General features: G+C 38.2%; 1 long non-coding RNA gene across 5 annotated transcripts; it reads right to left on the minus strand.

Annotated features, from left to right (window-relative positions):
• Positions 1-1053: 1053 nt before the first annotated feature.
• Positions 1054-9158, minus strand: LOC120072937 (uncharacterized). 5 transcript variants are annotated; one of them, XR_016528305.1, is made up of 6 exons: positions 8734-9158; positions 8558-8636; positions 8292-8399; positions 2047-7732; positions 1871-1949; positions 1054-1364 (listed from the first exon to the last, which is right to left on the minus strand). It is a non-coding gene; the product is annotated as an uncharacterized LOC120072937 (long non-coding RNA). The 5 variants fall into 5 exon arrangements; XR_016528307.1 differs by lacking the exon at positions 8292-8399; XR_005480635.2 differs by lacking the exon at positions 1871-1949.
• Positions 9159-15830: the final 6672 nt, after the last annotated feature.

Raw genomic sequence — 15830 nt, forward strand, 5'->3', positions numbered from 1 at the left:
TTCGAATGCCATTGAAATTACATGAATAACATGAGTGGTCATGCAAACCAACCAAATGAAGTCAACCTTCCTGCTTATATCACCGCCCAAAATCCTGCATGAAAACTCCTTGTGCCACCTTGCCCACTAATGTGATGAAGGGCTAGGATTAACCAATTTTCCTTTCCTAACTCCACTCATAGTGTTAATTCAGCATTCCACCTTATGCTTGGCTTGCTATCTAATTGCACACTACCGCCCACACTTCTCATCGCCAATGCCTCCTCTTGGTTTCCCATACCTAGCCAAAATTTGACCATCCTTTCTTACGTAGCCACCCGAGAGCTCTCTTGTTCTTTAGTTTGCTTCCTTCCTCCATCACTCCTAATCAAAACATAATCTCATTATAACTCATTGGAAGACATCACATAAGTTACATATACTTTTTAAGTAAATAGGGTTCAGGTTTTATATGGGCCCATTTGTTCAAGACCAAGAATAAGTGCTTAAAGGAACAACCTATCTACTAACTCTAAAACGAGTAAGAGTGAATTCCATCTTGCAAGACTATGTCCCCAACTATCTATCCGGTCTTATCCTCAAAATGGGAGGTTTGTTAAGCATTGTTGTTGAACTACTCTCACCTATGCAGATCAAAGGATAATCCCGAATAAACAGAAGTCCATAGTTAGCTCAGGATTAAGATCGAGTTACCCCAGGTCATCGAATTGAAATAGTAAGTTTTAACAGTAAACAGTCATTATAAAGAAAAAGTGACTATTTTGTGATCCAGTCTTATGCAAAACTCTTTTGCATAGGATGCCCCTACTCGCATGTCTCTACATGAACGATTTCAAGATCATGTTATTTGTATCATTATACAAAGTAGGCCGCATCCATAATGTCCCAGGACGAGGTATCTAATCTCATCCATATACTTATAGACCTTTTTGGTTATATACTATAACTTGATCATCTTTTATGTCTCTACATAAAGTTACAATATTCATATTATAGCCATGGAATCGTTTATTGGATTTTTATTACATAATGAAATTTAAATAACACTTTTATTAAATAAATGTTTAAACAATATTTTTATTGATAAATAGAATATGTTTTCATGATTATGAATTGCGAGTTCTAGGACATTTTCCAACAAAAATTATAAAATACTATTTGGGGTACTCTTGTCTCTTATCGAGATTGAATCAATCAAATAAACAATTTAACAAATGAAAAGGTACCAAAAGTTTTAAAGAAACTAGACTCCCAGACCAAATCATATCAAATTAAAGAGGTGAACGAATGCGGAAGTGACACCATGTCCCAACGACTGAATCACGAATTCTTCTTGTCATTCACCGCCTGGTCCTTACCCTCACCTAGAAAGAAAAGAATGAGTATAAAATATAATCATCCTTTTGAGGTTTCAAAAGAAAAAAAGTCTCAAAATCCATCCATCAATCAAACATCGCCACAACACAATATCTAAATTTCCATGGCATATGCACTGGTTTCCATAATTCCACCAAGAGCTCAACAAGCATGGCATAACATTTCAATCTAACATACAAAATGCAATTTCATATTTAACTCCAACTTGGGTTCGAGGGGGAACCGGTAGTAAGTAGCTTACTAAGTAATTTAATCTTCCTTCCTTGCTTTAAGAGACCTCAAGACAAACACTACCCTGAACCAAAATCAATTTAAATTTTGAGGCTAAAACCTCTACAAAAGAAATATTAAAAAAATCCTCAAATCAACTACCCAATATGTAGTGAACCCCAAGTACTTTCAATTATCAAACAATAAACCTGACCTTATGTGTGATACTTAATTCTAGGGGTTAAAACATAATTTTCAGCAACTAAAAAAATCACAATCTTACCCACAAAGTGCACCAAAAATGCCCTGATTTCACCATCAAAGCTACTGGACATTGCTGAAAAAATTCTCAAAACTCCGATCTAGACATCAACACATCATGGGTATAACTTAAATCAGACTAACCCAATGGGCATTCAAAATCGATTCAAGAAAAGCTAAATAACCCTTAAATCTCACCCCAAAAATCCAAGATTTTGGCGAACGGCGACATTGACAAATGGTAGTGGCGGTTTCACAATGATTCATACATGGACCTATATAGCTGACAAACCGCAGCAGTGAAGGCGCTCGAAGGATTCACGTGGCTAAAGAAGCATGCCACTAGTAAACTCATGCGACACGGTTGGTTGGAAGAGTGGTTGGAGACAGTGTCGAGCGAGGCGCGACTTGCACAACTTGAGCCATTGACTGAAGCTGTCGAACGTGGAACCAATTGAACGCTTGGCACAGATGTGGCTTTTCTACGATACGAAGGCGATGACAACAACTGGAGACTGGGAGAAGAAGCACAATTGATGCTCACGCGAGGAGAAGAAAAAGAGACAGGGGGGTCTGCCAGCAGCCACGAAGGGAAGAATAGAGAAGGAAAAAAAAATTTCTTTTATTTTTTCTTTGCACGTAAAATGAGACCACTTTAACCCTAATTTATAAACAATTACTCTACCAAACAAACTGTAACTCCCTTTTTTCCTTAAACAAATATATATAACTTTATATATATATATGTATATATATTCTAACCCCCATAATGAAACAATTAAAAATAAGCCCAAATCTCCAAATATATATTTTTAATTAAATCCCAAAAATAAATTCCATTTTTTTCTTTAATATCCAACAATAACATTCCAAATTAACAAATTGAAATTTACCTTGAAACTTATTGACGTCACATTCTTCCCTTTTTAATCCTAGAAGAGCTATTGGCACTAAGTCCTCATCTCGTCCTCCCGTTTCCAAGTTGCTTACTTAAACTGATGATTCCGCCATAAAACTTTCACCAATGCCATTTCATGGTTACGCAGAGTCTTCACTTCTCTAGCTAGGATTTGGATAGGTTTCTCCTGATAACTCAGGTTCTCCTTCAGTTGCAAAGGCTTGAAGTTCACCATGTGGGATGGATCTGTCATATACTTCCTCATGATGGAGACATGGAAAATGTTATGGACTGCAGAGAGACAGTGGCAAAGCCAACCGGTAAGCCATAGGGTCAATTCGCTTCAAGACCTTGAATGACTCAATAAAACACTGACTTAGCTTTCCCTTCCTTCCAAACCTTAGAACACTTTTCATAAGTGCTACCTTCAAGAACATTTTATCCCCCGCCTTGAACTCAACATCACTACGCCTAACATCAGTGTAACTCTCCTGTCTGCTCTGCACTGTTAGCATTCAGGCCCTAATCTTATGCATGGCTTCATTTGTCATCTGACCCTACGAGCTTAGTTCCCATCAACTTCCGCTCACTAACCTCACCCCATAAAGCAAGAGACCTGCAACCCTTGCCATACAGAGCCTCAAATGGTGACATGCCAATAGTAGCCTAATAATAACTATTATTATATGCAAACTCTACAAATGCAGATGAGTATCCCAACTCCTTGAAAACTCCAAAGCACAGGTGCATAACATGTCTTCCAAGATCTTATTCAAGTGCTCCATTTGCCCGTGAGTCTAAGGGTGGGGGCTGTACTGAAATTCAATTGAGTCCCAACGCTTCCTAAAGGCTCTTCCAAAAGTTGGAAGTAAAGCGAGGATCTTTGTTGAACATAATTGACACTGACACCCCATGTAACCTCACTATCTCTTTCATATACAGGTGCGCCCTCTACTCACTGGATACATGGGCTTCCTCGAAATGAAATGTGTCACTTTAGTGAGCCTGTTATTAACACCCAAATTACTGTATAACCTTTCGTTGTTTTTGATAAACCCACAATGAAATCCATGGAAACACTGTCCCACTTCCATTTTGGTACGTTCAAAGGCTGTAACAAACATGTTAGCTTCTATCTCAAGGTCTTCACCTGCTGATAGACCAAACATTTACTGACATAATCAACTATCTCCATTTTCATATCAAACCACCAATAGTACTATTTCAAGTCTTGATACATCTTGGTACTACTAGGTATATCGAGAATGGGAAGCTATGAGCTTCTGCCAACAATTAGGTCTTAAGAACACTATCTGTAAGTGCATACAAACGTCCCTGATAAAGAAGAGCATGATCCAAGGACACCAAAAATTCGTTGTCCTGTCCTAAGTCCACCTGATGGAGCTTCTGCACAAGGTATAAATCTCCCTGTTGTGCATTTATAATTCTCTACCTCAATGTCGGTTGCACTCTCAAGTGTGCTAGTTGTAAGATGACTTCCCCTACTGCTATTGTGATCCCAACTTACTCAAAATCCTTACATAATTGAGCCTGTGTGGTGACTAAGGTTGCTGAGTGAGTCATCTTCCTACTGAAAGCGTCGACCACCATAATTACTTTGCTAGGGTGATACAGAATCTCACAATCATAATCTTTAACCAACTCGAGCCACCGACATAGCCTCATATTCAACTCCTTCTAAGTGAAGAAATATGTCAAACTCTTATAATCGATGAAAATCTGTATATTTTCCCCTTAAGATAGTGTCTCCAAATCTTCAAGGCAAAAACTATTGCCATCAGGTCTAAGTCATACGTAGGATAGTTCCGCTCATGGTTCTTCAACTAGCGGGAGGCATGGACAACCACTTTACCGTGTTGCATAAACATGCAACCTAGCCCCTTCTCAAAAGCATCACTGTAAATCACAAAACTTTCAGAACCATCTAGTACTGTAAGAACCAGTGCAAAGACTAGCTTCTACCTGAGGTTCTGAAAATTGTCCTCATAAGCCCTGCTCAAACAAATGATGCTCCCTTTCTGGTCAACTGAGTCAAAAGAGTGGCTATGCAAGAGAAATTCCCTACAAATTGATGGTATTAACTTGCCAACCCCATGAAACTATGCACCTCTCTAACTTTCGTGGGGTGAGGCCAAGTCCTAATCGCCTCAATCTTAGCTGGGTCCACAGATATGCCATCCTTCGACATCACATGCCCAAGAAGGTCACTTTACGTAACCAGAATTCATGCTTGGAGATTTTGGCATACAACTCATTCTCCTTTAGGTTCCCAAGGCCTTCCTAAGATGTTCCTCATGCTCTGCCTCTGTCTTAGAATAGACCAAAATATTGTCAATAAAAACTTCCATAAAAGTGTCAAGAAAATCCTTGTACACTCTGTTCATCAAGTCCATAAATACCGTAGGAGCATTAGTGAAACCAAACAACATTATAATGAACTCGTAATGTCCATATCTAGAACGAAACATAGTCTTAGGGATGTTATTGTCTCTTATCCTCAGTTGGTGGTAACCTAACCTGAGGTCAATTTTGGAGAATATTGTAGCTCTCTGCAGTTGATCAAACAAATCTTCAATTCTAGGGAGTGGATACTTGTTTTTTATGGTTACCTTATTCAACTCCCTGTAGTATATGCAATGAACCATCTGTTTTCTTCAAAAACAACACTGGCGCACCCTAGGATGACACACTTGGACGTATGAAAGCCTTGTCAACCAGCTCTTGTAACTGGGCCTTAAGCTTCTTTAGTTTGCTGGAGCCATTCTATAAGGGGCTTTAGAGATCGAGGTAGTGCCTGGTTCCAATTCAATGGTGAAATCTCTCTCTCTATATGGTGGAAACCCTAGGAGATCCTCTAAAAAACTTCTGGATAATCCCTCACAATTGACTCAAGCGACAAGGTGACTTCAGGATCTCCGGTATCAACTACACTGGCCAATAGGCCCCAAGCACCCTGGCTAACCATCCTCCTAACCCTTATAGTTGAAACTACCCTAGGCAAAGCCTTAGTCTTAGCCCATCTGAACTTGAAGCTAGCTCTCGCAAGCGGGCTAAAGACAACCTCTTTACGAAAACAACCTGTGATGGCATGGTTGGTAGCCAACCTATACGTGCCTAAAATCACATCAAAATCTGCCATATCTATGACTAACAAGGTCACATTTGATGTTGCTCTGCTGTCACAAACTGACATGCTTTTACCCTCTGTATCTCATGAATGATATCTTCGGATGGAGTAGAAACTGACAATACATAACAGAATGACTCTACTTCTATACTAGCATGCTTCACAAACACAAACGATATGAATGAATGCGTTAAACCATAGTCAAATATTACAGGGGCATGATGTGCCCTAGAAGTCTGTTTGTGTTCTAGCTTTTTGGTGGAGGCTCTGAAGCTCTTTGGTATGCTTTTCTCTTTTGGCCGATTTGAGTTCTACTACCAAGGATTTTAGAAACTCTAGCCCTGGACAGCCTACTCGTGTTGCCACACGAAATGCTGTTGCATAGGTGGTAGGCTCAAATGCTTGCACAATGCCTTTTACCCTATCTCGAAGTCTCTGAACAAATCTTTCAACTCTTTTTGCTTAAGTGGACACAAAGTCGGGGGCGAAACAAAACAACCTGTCAAGCTTCTCCTCATACTCTTCCAACTTCATGGTCCCCTACTTTAGGTTCATAAACTCAGTCTGTTTGTTGTACCTCACGTGGGCAGAGAAGTATTTTTCGTAGAATCGTTCTTTGAATTGGTCCTACATTGTTTGCCCTCCACTGGCATCTATCGTTCACTCTGCTAAGTGCCACCAACGCTTGGCATTATCAACGAGCACAAATATGACACACTGTAATTTCTATTCTTCTAAGAACCTCATGTACTGGAAGATACCTTCTATGGAAGACAACCACAACTCTGCCTGGTCCTTCAGCGACCCATCGAATGTCAGGTGGTCATACTTTTTAAAGTCTCGCAAGTGCCTAGCCACCTTTGAAATGCTTGCCACAATTTTGTCCAAAGCCTAGTCTTGATTCTACAGTTGCAACATTGAAACCTGCAGAGGAGATACCTATTGCAACTAAACATGCCCAGGATATCTATTCCGCCTTAATGTCCTTTAGTTGTCCCACTACAACCTTCGTAACAACTTCTCCAATTGCTACAACCATGGTGGTATACTTGGTCGGGATCTTTGGGGGTGTCTGAACTTGTGGGGGTACGATTGGATTTTGAGGCCCGCTTCTTGTTCTGACCCTTTGCCAAGTTGACCCAGAAGGGTCAAGAGGCGGAAAGTGCTACATTTTTGGGTTTTGCACCCCAGGGTCCTGTACATCAGGGTCCTGCTCCCTACTAACATTCTTACCTCGACCGCCCCTCCTTATCCATGGTGTCATCTCCTGATAACTACACATAATCAACTTTAACAAAACCCTTGCAAGAAATCTTGTCAATAACAGCTATAATTCAGGTAAATTTTTGTAAATAAAATCTTAAAGAACTTCCCTCGAGGGACATACCTAGCAATGACGAAGAATCCACTTATGGCCAATGGGACAATTTGGACTCACTAGTAAGTCAATCTATAGAACTTAAAACTTAGGTTCTGATACCAATTGTAACGACCCGGTTTTCTACTATACTTTCAGGACACTACTACACACATGCATAAATTTTGACGAGATAGTTCTTAAAGGGAAAAAAACTAAACTTTTATTTTAATAAAGGAAGCTCTAATAAAATCATAAAATACTATTCGAGGTACCACTGTCTCTTATTAAGATTAAATCAATCAAATAAACAATTAAATAAATGAACAAATGAAAGAACCAAGAGTTTAAAAAAAAAAAAAACAGACTCCTAAACCAAATCATGTCAAATTAAAGAGATGAACTAATGCGAAAGCGACGTCATGTCCCAACGACCGAGTACGATTCTTCTTATCATTCTTCATCTGGTCCTTACCTTTGCCTAAAAAACATGAAAAGAAAAGAATGAGTATGAAATATACTCAGTAAACGACCCACTATTTGAAGTGTTGACCTTCCTATCGAGACCCAAGTGCACATTACACATCGTAGGCGTAGGCATAGGCATAAGCATAAGCGGAGAACCCAAAGGCATGCTTTTATAGGTAGTGACCATGGAGGGACACAGTCATAAGTATAAGTGTTGATCCCAAGGGAGCACTACAACGTAGACATAAGGTGTAAACTCGAACGTTCACAACATGCGATGTGCATAGCCCGAAAAAAAAGCTAACAATCACTATCAGTCTAACATAATCATAAACATACCGTCATTGTCCTAAATCATGCTTTAAAGGTTTCAAAAAAAGTCTCAAAATCCATCTACCAATCAAACATCACCACAACACGATACCTAAATTTCCATGGCATAAACATAGGCTTTCATAATTCCACCAACATCCTAATAGGCGTAGCATAATATTTCAATCTAACATACAAAATACAATTTCATACTTTACTCCAACTTGAGTTCGGAGACGAACCGGTAGTAAGTAACTTACCTCAAAATTTAGCGTAAATAATTTGATATCCCCTCTTTGCTTTGAAAGACCTCGAGACAAGAACTACTATTTGAACCAAAATCAATTTAAATTTTCAGGCTAAAACCCCTACAAAAGAAATATCCAAAAATCCTCAATTCAACTACCCAGTATGTAGTGACCCCCAAGTACTTCCAATTGTCAAACAATAAACTCAACCTTATGCGTGACACTTAATTCCAAGGGTTAAAACATAATTTCCAACAACCCAAAAATCACAATCTTACCCACAAAGTGCACCGAAAATGCCCCGATTTCACCATCGAAGTTGCTAGACAGTGCCACAAAATGCCTCGAAACTCCGATCTGAACATCAACACATCATGAGTATAACTTAAATCAGAGCAATCCAATGAGCATTCAAAATCCATTCAAGAAAAACCAAATAAATCTTAAATCTCACCCCAGAAATCTAAGATTCCGGCTAACGGAGCCACTGAACAAATGGCAGTGGCAGCTTCACAATGATTCGCGCACGGACCTGCAAGGCTGACGAATCACAGTGGTGAACGGTGGTCAAAGAGTCGCACGACTAGGGGAACGTGTCGCTAGACTCGTGCAACGCGACTGGCTGGAAAAGTGGCTGAAGACGGCGCTGGGCAAAGGCGCAACTTGCATGGCTGGGGCGATAGACTAAAGCTGTCGAACGTGAAACCAATCGAATGCTTGGCGTCGGGCGCAGCTCTCCGACGACGCGAGGGCGGCAACGACAACTGGCATCTGGGAGGAGAAGCCCGATCGATGCTCACGTGAGGAGATGAAAAAGAGACAGAGAGGTCTGTCGACGGTCACGAAAGGAAGAAGAGAGAAGAAGGAAAAAAATTCTCTTATTTTTATTTACACGCAAAACGAAGCCACTTTAATCCTAATTTATAAATAATTACTCTCCCAAACAAACACTAACTCCCTTTTGTTTTCCTTAAATAAATATATATAACTATATATATTCTAAAACTCCCTAATAACCCCCACAATAAAACAAAAAACCACTCCAAATCTTTAAATATATATTTTTAATTAATTCCCAAAAATCTAATTCTATTTTTTTCTTTAATATCCAACAATAATATTTCAAATTAACAAATTGAAATTACTTTGAAACTCTTTGACGTCACAGTAAGATTTTAATGAGACATGTTTTATATATATATGGGCATTTAAGAGAGAATATTATAACTATTATAATAATAGATGTCCAATGCTTAGTGTCCTAATACCCATGTTTCAATCTTCATGTTGTCCATATGGCTTGTAGTTATTCATGTTTGGTGTGCACGTAAGACCTCATCCTACTTGTCACTTTGTCAGCATTTAGTGGATATTGAAAACACAAAATTTTCACTTTGAATTTTCATATTATCCTATTTATATAATTTTAGTTATATAATTTTATCCATATCCGTATTCTCGTCTCGACATAAAATTCTTACTTTCTTTAAATTTTTAATTTACTAAGAAATACACCGGAAATTTTGTATGGATGATCCAATTTTTTGGTCCAAAATATCAAATGACCCATTTTTAAAAAAATAATGTCAATTGACCCGCTGCTTACGTCATCACTGGATGAGATTACAAAAATTGCCCCTGATAACCGTCTCGCTCTCGCTTCACTAATCTTGCCATCGTGATGTGATTGTTTGTCAATGTACAATTGATTTGACAATTTTCACGAAATTTGTCTACAACTTAAAATCGTCAACACATAGCAAAATTGTGTATTCTTTAAAATCTAAACTTCATTTGAACTGTCATTTTGTTGAACGGAGATTTATTGAACGAGGTTTTCCATAGCGGAGTTTTTCGAAACCAAACAGAGTTTTCAGAACGGAACAGACTTTTCTTAAACTTGGTCTCATTGATGTTTGTAGAAACATGGTCTCAAAACAGGTATGTAAATGGACATTTAAATAGCATAACGAAAGAGGTGTGAGAAAGAGGGACAAAGAGAAAGGTGGAGAGAGCGACATTGAGCGACAATGAGAGAGTGAGATTGAGCGACAGCGAGAAGCACGAGAGCGAGAGACGTGAGAGAAATTGGGAGTGAGAGCCGCGAGAGCGAGAACACGTGGGAGTGACAGCGAGAGAGATCCATGTGTATTACTATCTGCTTAATAAAAAATGTTCTCTTGCTTTGTAGGATGACACAAAAGTGTGTACTAATTTGATACGGAGGCCATTGGGATGAGAACCAAAATTTGTATGTTGAAGGCGAGCTAACAGAAATCGTTGTGTCTATTACTTTGAAGTACGAAGAACTTAAAGCTCACATTTACAGGATTGCAAATGTAAGTTGCTCAGAGTTTGATGTTGTTATGAGAGTTAAATATAAGCTTGATTTTGAAGCCCCTCCACAGTACATACGGAATGACGGTGATGTTTACTTCCTTCTTTTCCAGGACGATATTTCTACAATTCAACTATATGTAACACTAAAATCATACCACGATGAAGATGTGAATATGAGTGATGATGGTATAGGTGTAGACAGACAATACGAGGCATCATATGAGCTTAATCGAGAAGAGGGTGATATTCCATTGTCTATGAATACTCAATCATCAACATTATCAATAGACAATGACAACATTCATGCAGTGAACTTGGAAAGAGAAACTCAATGTAACAGGCCTTGTCTGGTAATAAGAGATCAACAGGTTTGAATTTTATGGATTGTGGTCCTTCAGAAGAGCGTAATCCTTTCGTAGTCAATAATGAAGGATCAGTAGGATTAAATTCTATGGACTGTGGTCCTGAGGTGCATAAACCTGCATGGTTGTTACTGAGAGATCAACAAGATTGAATTCCATGTCTTCATGTCGTAGAGGGGAATTGATTGTGCTTGGCACCTCTTCATCCGAGACAGATGTTGAAGTTGGTCAGATTTTTTTTTAGTAAGAGTGATTTAAAAATGAGATTGTCTATTCTGTGCATAAACAATAATTTTGAATATAAGGTAAGGAAGTCAACTAAGTCTTTGTTTACTATTAAATGTATAGAGGATAATTGTAAGTGGAGCCTTCATGCAGTTAAAATTCTAGGGTGTGATATATTTAAGATCACGAAGTATATGCGGTCGCACACATGTTTTATTGGAATTTTAAATCATGACCATAGACAAGCAACGACTGCGGTAGTTGGTGAACTAATCAAAGACAAGTTTACAGGCATATGATGTGTTTATAAACCTCGTCACATCGTCGAGGATATGAGGAAAGAATACGACGTAAACATAAATTACGATAAGGCATGGTATGCAAGGGAAACCACTTATGCTCTCGCCAGGGGTACTCCAGAAAAGTCGTACACTGTTTTACATGCATATGGTGAAGCGTTAAAGATGGAGAATCCAGGTACAAGTTTGAAATCGAACTTGAAAATGATGTCCATTTCAAGTACATGTTTATGGCATTAGGACCTTGTATTAGAGGTTTTTCAAGTTGTCGGCATGTGATAATTGTTGATGGATCGCATCTGAAAGGAAAATACAAAGAGACCATGTTGGTCGGCGTCTCCACGGATGGTAACAACTAAGTTTACCCACCAGCATGTGTCATAGTGGACAATGAAACTAATCGAGCTTGGAAGTGGTTTATGTCGAACTTGAAGTGTGCCATTGGAGAACCCCCTAACTTGATGTTTGTGTTCGATTGAGTGGTATCTATTGACAATCCCATTCGTACAGTTTTTTCCACAACATTTCATGGATTGTGCACCTACCACCTTGAAAATAATATTCTTCCAATTTTAAGGACAACACGATTGTTGGGATGTTCAAGGATGCAGCTAGGGCATTTCGCATGTCAGAGTTCCAAGCACACTGGGACCAACTATGTACTTTTCGAACGGTGCAATATCGAAATATTTGGAGGATATTGGTCTTGAAAGGTGGGCGCGTGTTTACCAAACAGAACGAAAATACGATAACATGACGTCCAATAGTGCAGAGTGTTTCAATTCATTGACCAAAGAATATAGACAACTGTCCCATAATGTGATTGTTGGAACACGTTCGAGGCCTCATTCAGTCATGGTTTTATGAATGGAGAAATTATTGGGCATCTCGAACGACGTCACACTTGGACTACTGTGAAAATCGATTAGCAACTAATTGTGACAAAGGAAGACGATATCGAGTTGAGTGATTGATTGTTATAGGATCCATGTGCGGGATAATCGATTGAACGGTATTGTGAACCTCCATACGAAGGAATCCACATGCAAGGAATTTAACTCACTCGGTATCCCATGTTCGTATGCGATTGTGGCTGCGCGAGAACCAAACATCCCCATCCATGGTTTGTGCAGTCCATTCTATAGCATTGACTCCCTCATGGTTGCTTATGCAAAGCCTGTAAATCCACTTGGTCACATATCTGAATGGAAGAGACCTCCGAGATATGTGGAAAAGCATATTGCACCTCCTAGAATAGTGGTACAGGTCGGGCGACAAATAGTACAAAGAAAACCATCAAGAGGAGAACAACATAAACAAATAAAATATGGCAGGTGTGGGAACTAGGGGCATAATCGACAAAATTACAGTGGACCACTGACGTTTGGGCGACCTATTGATTCTAATACAAATGATTCAAATGTCGGTCGATTGTAATTGTCTATGTGCCATTTGTCTTTGTAATTGTCTATATGTCACTTGTCTATTCACGAATCCTCAAAATTGTAACATTCTATGTGCCACTTTAATCCTCAAAACTGTAATTTTCTATGTGTCACTTGTCTATTCATAAATCTCTTCAAATGTTTATTAAATTGTTGGTTATTCGCGAACCATTCGGGAAACGTCTCACTCTCGCGAATCTCGTTCTTACTAATCTTGCCATCGCTAATCTCGCTATCACTTATAATCCCTTTTAAAATTTCTCGCTTATAAGTTTGATTACTAGAGTTTGTCTATTCATGAATCTCTTCAGATATCTCGCTCTCCCTTTTATAAGTGTAATTAAATTGTTGGCTATTCGTGAACCATTCTGGAAATATCTCGCTCTAGCGTATCTCGCTATCGCCCATCTCGCTCTCCCTTTTATAAGTGTAATTAATGATTATCATTTACTTCTTCTAAGTGATCGTGTAGTAGTTGCTAAGCAATCGTGTTGTAATTTGTAAGCGATCGTGTTGTAATCTGTAAGCGATCGTGTAGGGGATTGTAAGCGATCGCGAAATATTTTGTAAGCCCATCTCGCGTATCTCGCTCTCCCTTTTATAAGTGTAATTAATGATTATCCTTTACTTCTTTTAAGTGATCGTGTAGCGGAGCCCTATGATTGTGTAGTAGTTGATAAGCGATCGTGTTATAATTTGTAAGCGTAGAAAATTAACCAAACATGTTAAAAATTGAACTCTTATACTTATATAAACGTTAAAATTTATAAAATTATGTAAGTTTGAAGGTCTAATTTGACCCAATTTTAACATTTATATAATTTTGAGGATTCAATTTTATTAAAAGTTCAAGGGTATAATTGCAACTACCATACATGAGGGGTGGTTTTTGCTATTTTCTTTAAAAAAAATTAAGAATTTAAAATTTAAAATAAATATTTTTGAAAGTTAATTGACTTAAATTATAATTTTCATGTTCATGTTTAAACTTTAGAGCCTAAAATAGATTTTTAAAAAGAAGTTTCCGAATCAAAATTGAATGGTTGTAAAAAAAAAAATTAATAAAATAAAATTAGCATTTTTATTTGGATAAAAAAGGCCATCTCACGTATCTCACTCTCCCTTTTATAAGTGTAATTAATGATTATCGTTTAGTTCTTCTAAGCGATCGTGTAGCAGAGCCTTGTGATCGTGTAGTAGTTGGTAAGCATTCATGTTGTAATCTGTAAGTGATCGTGTTGTAATCTATAAGCGATCATGTAATAAATTATAAGCGATCGTGTAGGGGTTTGTAAGCGATTGCGGAGTATTTTGTAAGCCCATCTCCCGTATCTCGCTCTCTCTTTTATAGAGACTATAAACGATCGTCTAGTTTGTCTATACATGAATCCCTTCAGATATCTCGCTCTCCCTTTTATAAGTTTAATTTAACTTGTTAGCTATTCATGAATGAATCTTCTATATTCATGGTAGTTCTACACTAACAATTTAAATAACATGTTGGTAAAATTACATCAATAATATACATAATATACATGTACGTCAATAATATGGTGTGTTCGTCCACAATTGACATGCCAATTGCATCCTATAGTCTTTCATCTTATCTTGAGTTATTATATATGGGGCACTACCAGTAACTAAATGTTCTAAGAATTTTACAATAAATATTCCACAATCTAACGACCCGTGCTGTGTATTTGTAGAGGTAGGTCGGGATATCTTCCAATGAGACATTTCGATATCCGACTTCCAACATTTCAAGTCACAATAGTGGAGAAGCGATGGTAGGGTGTAAGTCAACGGTTCAAGGAAAGACTCCAGCTTCTTCTTCGATGTCATGGATGGTAATGAATCAAATACGAACAACCGACCTCTATTTAGATCGAATGTTATCAACATCCAATACTGATTAATATTTGTTTTCGTGTATACGAAGTCCACATCTGACCACTTGACAACAAATTTACCCATGACATAATCTGGTAACGTCTCATCCGCCCATGCTATGGCAACATCCAAGGTCGACTTGTTCTTAATATGTTTGTAGACCCCATCTCGAGAATTTAGGTGACTCCACACGGCGAAAAGAACATTACAACACATAATAGTCAACCAATGTATTCCTATTAAAAAATGTAGTAAATGGTTACCATTATTCCAATTTGTAGGATGGTGAAGCGAGCCATACACATGTCTGATCGCCTATAGAGTTTATCTTTCATGAACTCAAATAGGATATTTAGGGTCTGCATCCAGAAGAAGATATATGTTAAGAGAGGTTTATAACTATATGTACTTGGTAAAAAGGACAAGGATCGTAAACTTACGTCACACTCAACTCATGAACTCGGTTCAGTCAACTCCTGGAAAAAGGTTTTGGATAATGGCCGAATTACATTTTCTCGAACTCATTGTCCGTATTCTTATGGCAATCCAATTCTCCATTTCCTTCAATATAGCCGTTGGAATCTCATGCTCTAAGAAGTATTGGATCGTCGCTTTAAACTGTATCGTAGGTACCTCAGGGAGAGGGTACTTAATATTTGGATGATCCAAAGGAAGTTGAACCTTAATTTTCTTCTCTTTTTTTATTTTCATTTTTGGTTCAACGGGAGGTGTGTACTTATCAACGGCCTTCCTCTTACGTATTATTTTTCTACTCTTGACCATAACCTACAGAAATATAACAAAATGTTGAACATGTTGAATAACAAATATGAAGAAAGAAATTTCGAATCACATAATGATCATACCTGTGAATCGAGATGTAAGGTGGTAGAGGAGGTCGTGATATCAAGCTGTACAGATGAATTGAGAGATGGAGGTGGGGTAGGTGACTTAAGTGGAGGTGGGGTAGGTGACGTAGGTGGAGGTGGT

Source organism: Benincasa hispida, chromosome 3 (genome assembly GCF_027475165.1).
Source record: "Benincasa hispida cultivar pf3 chromosome 3, pf3_genome.v1.1, whole genome shotgun sequence".
Lineage (NCBI taxonomy): Eukaryota > Viridiplantae > Streptophyta > Magnoliopsida > Cucurbitales > Cucurbitaceae > Benincasa > Benincasa hispida.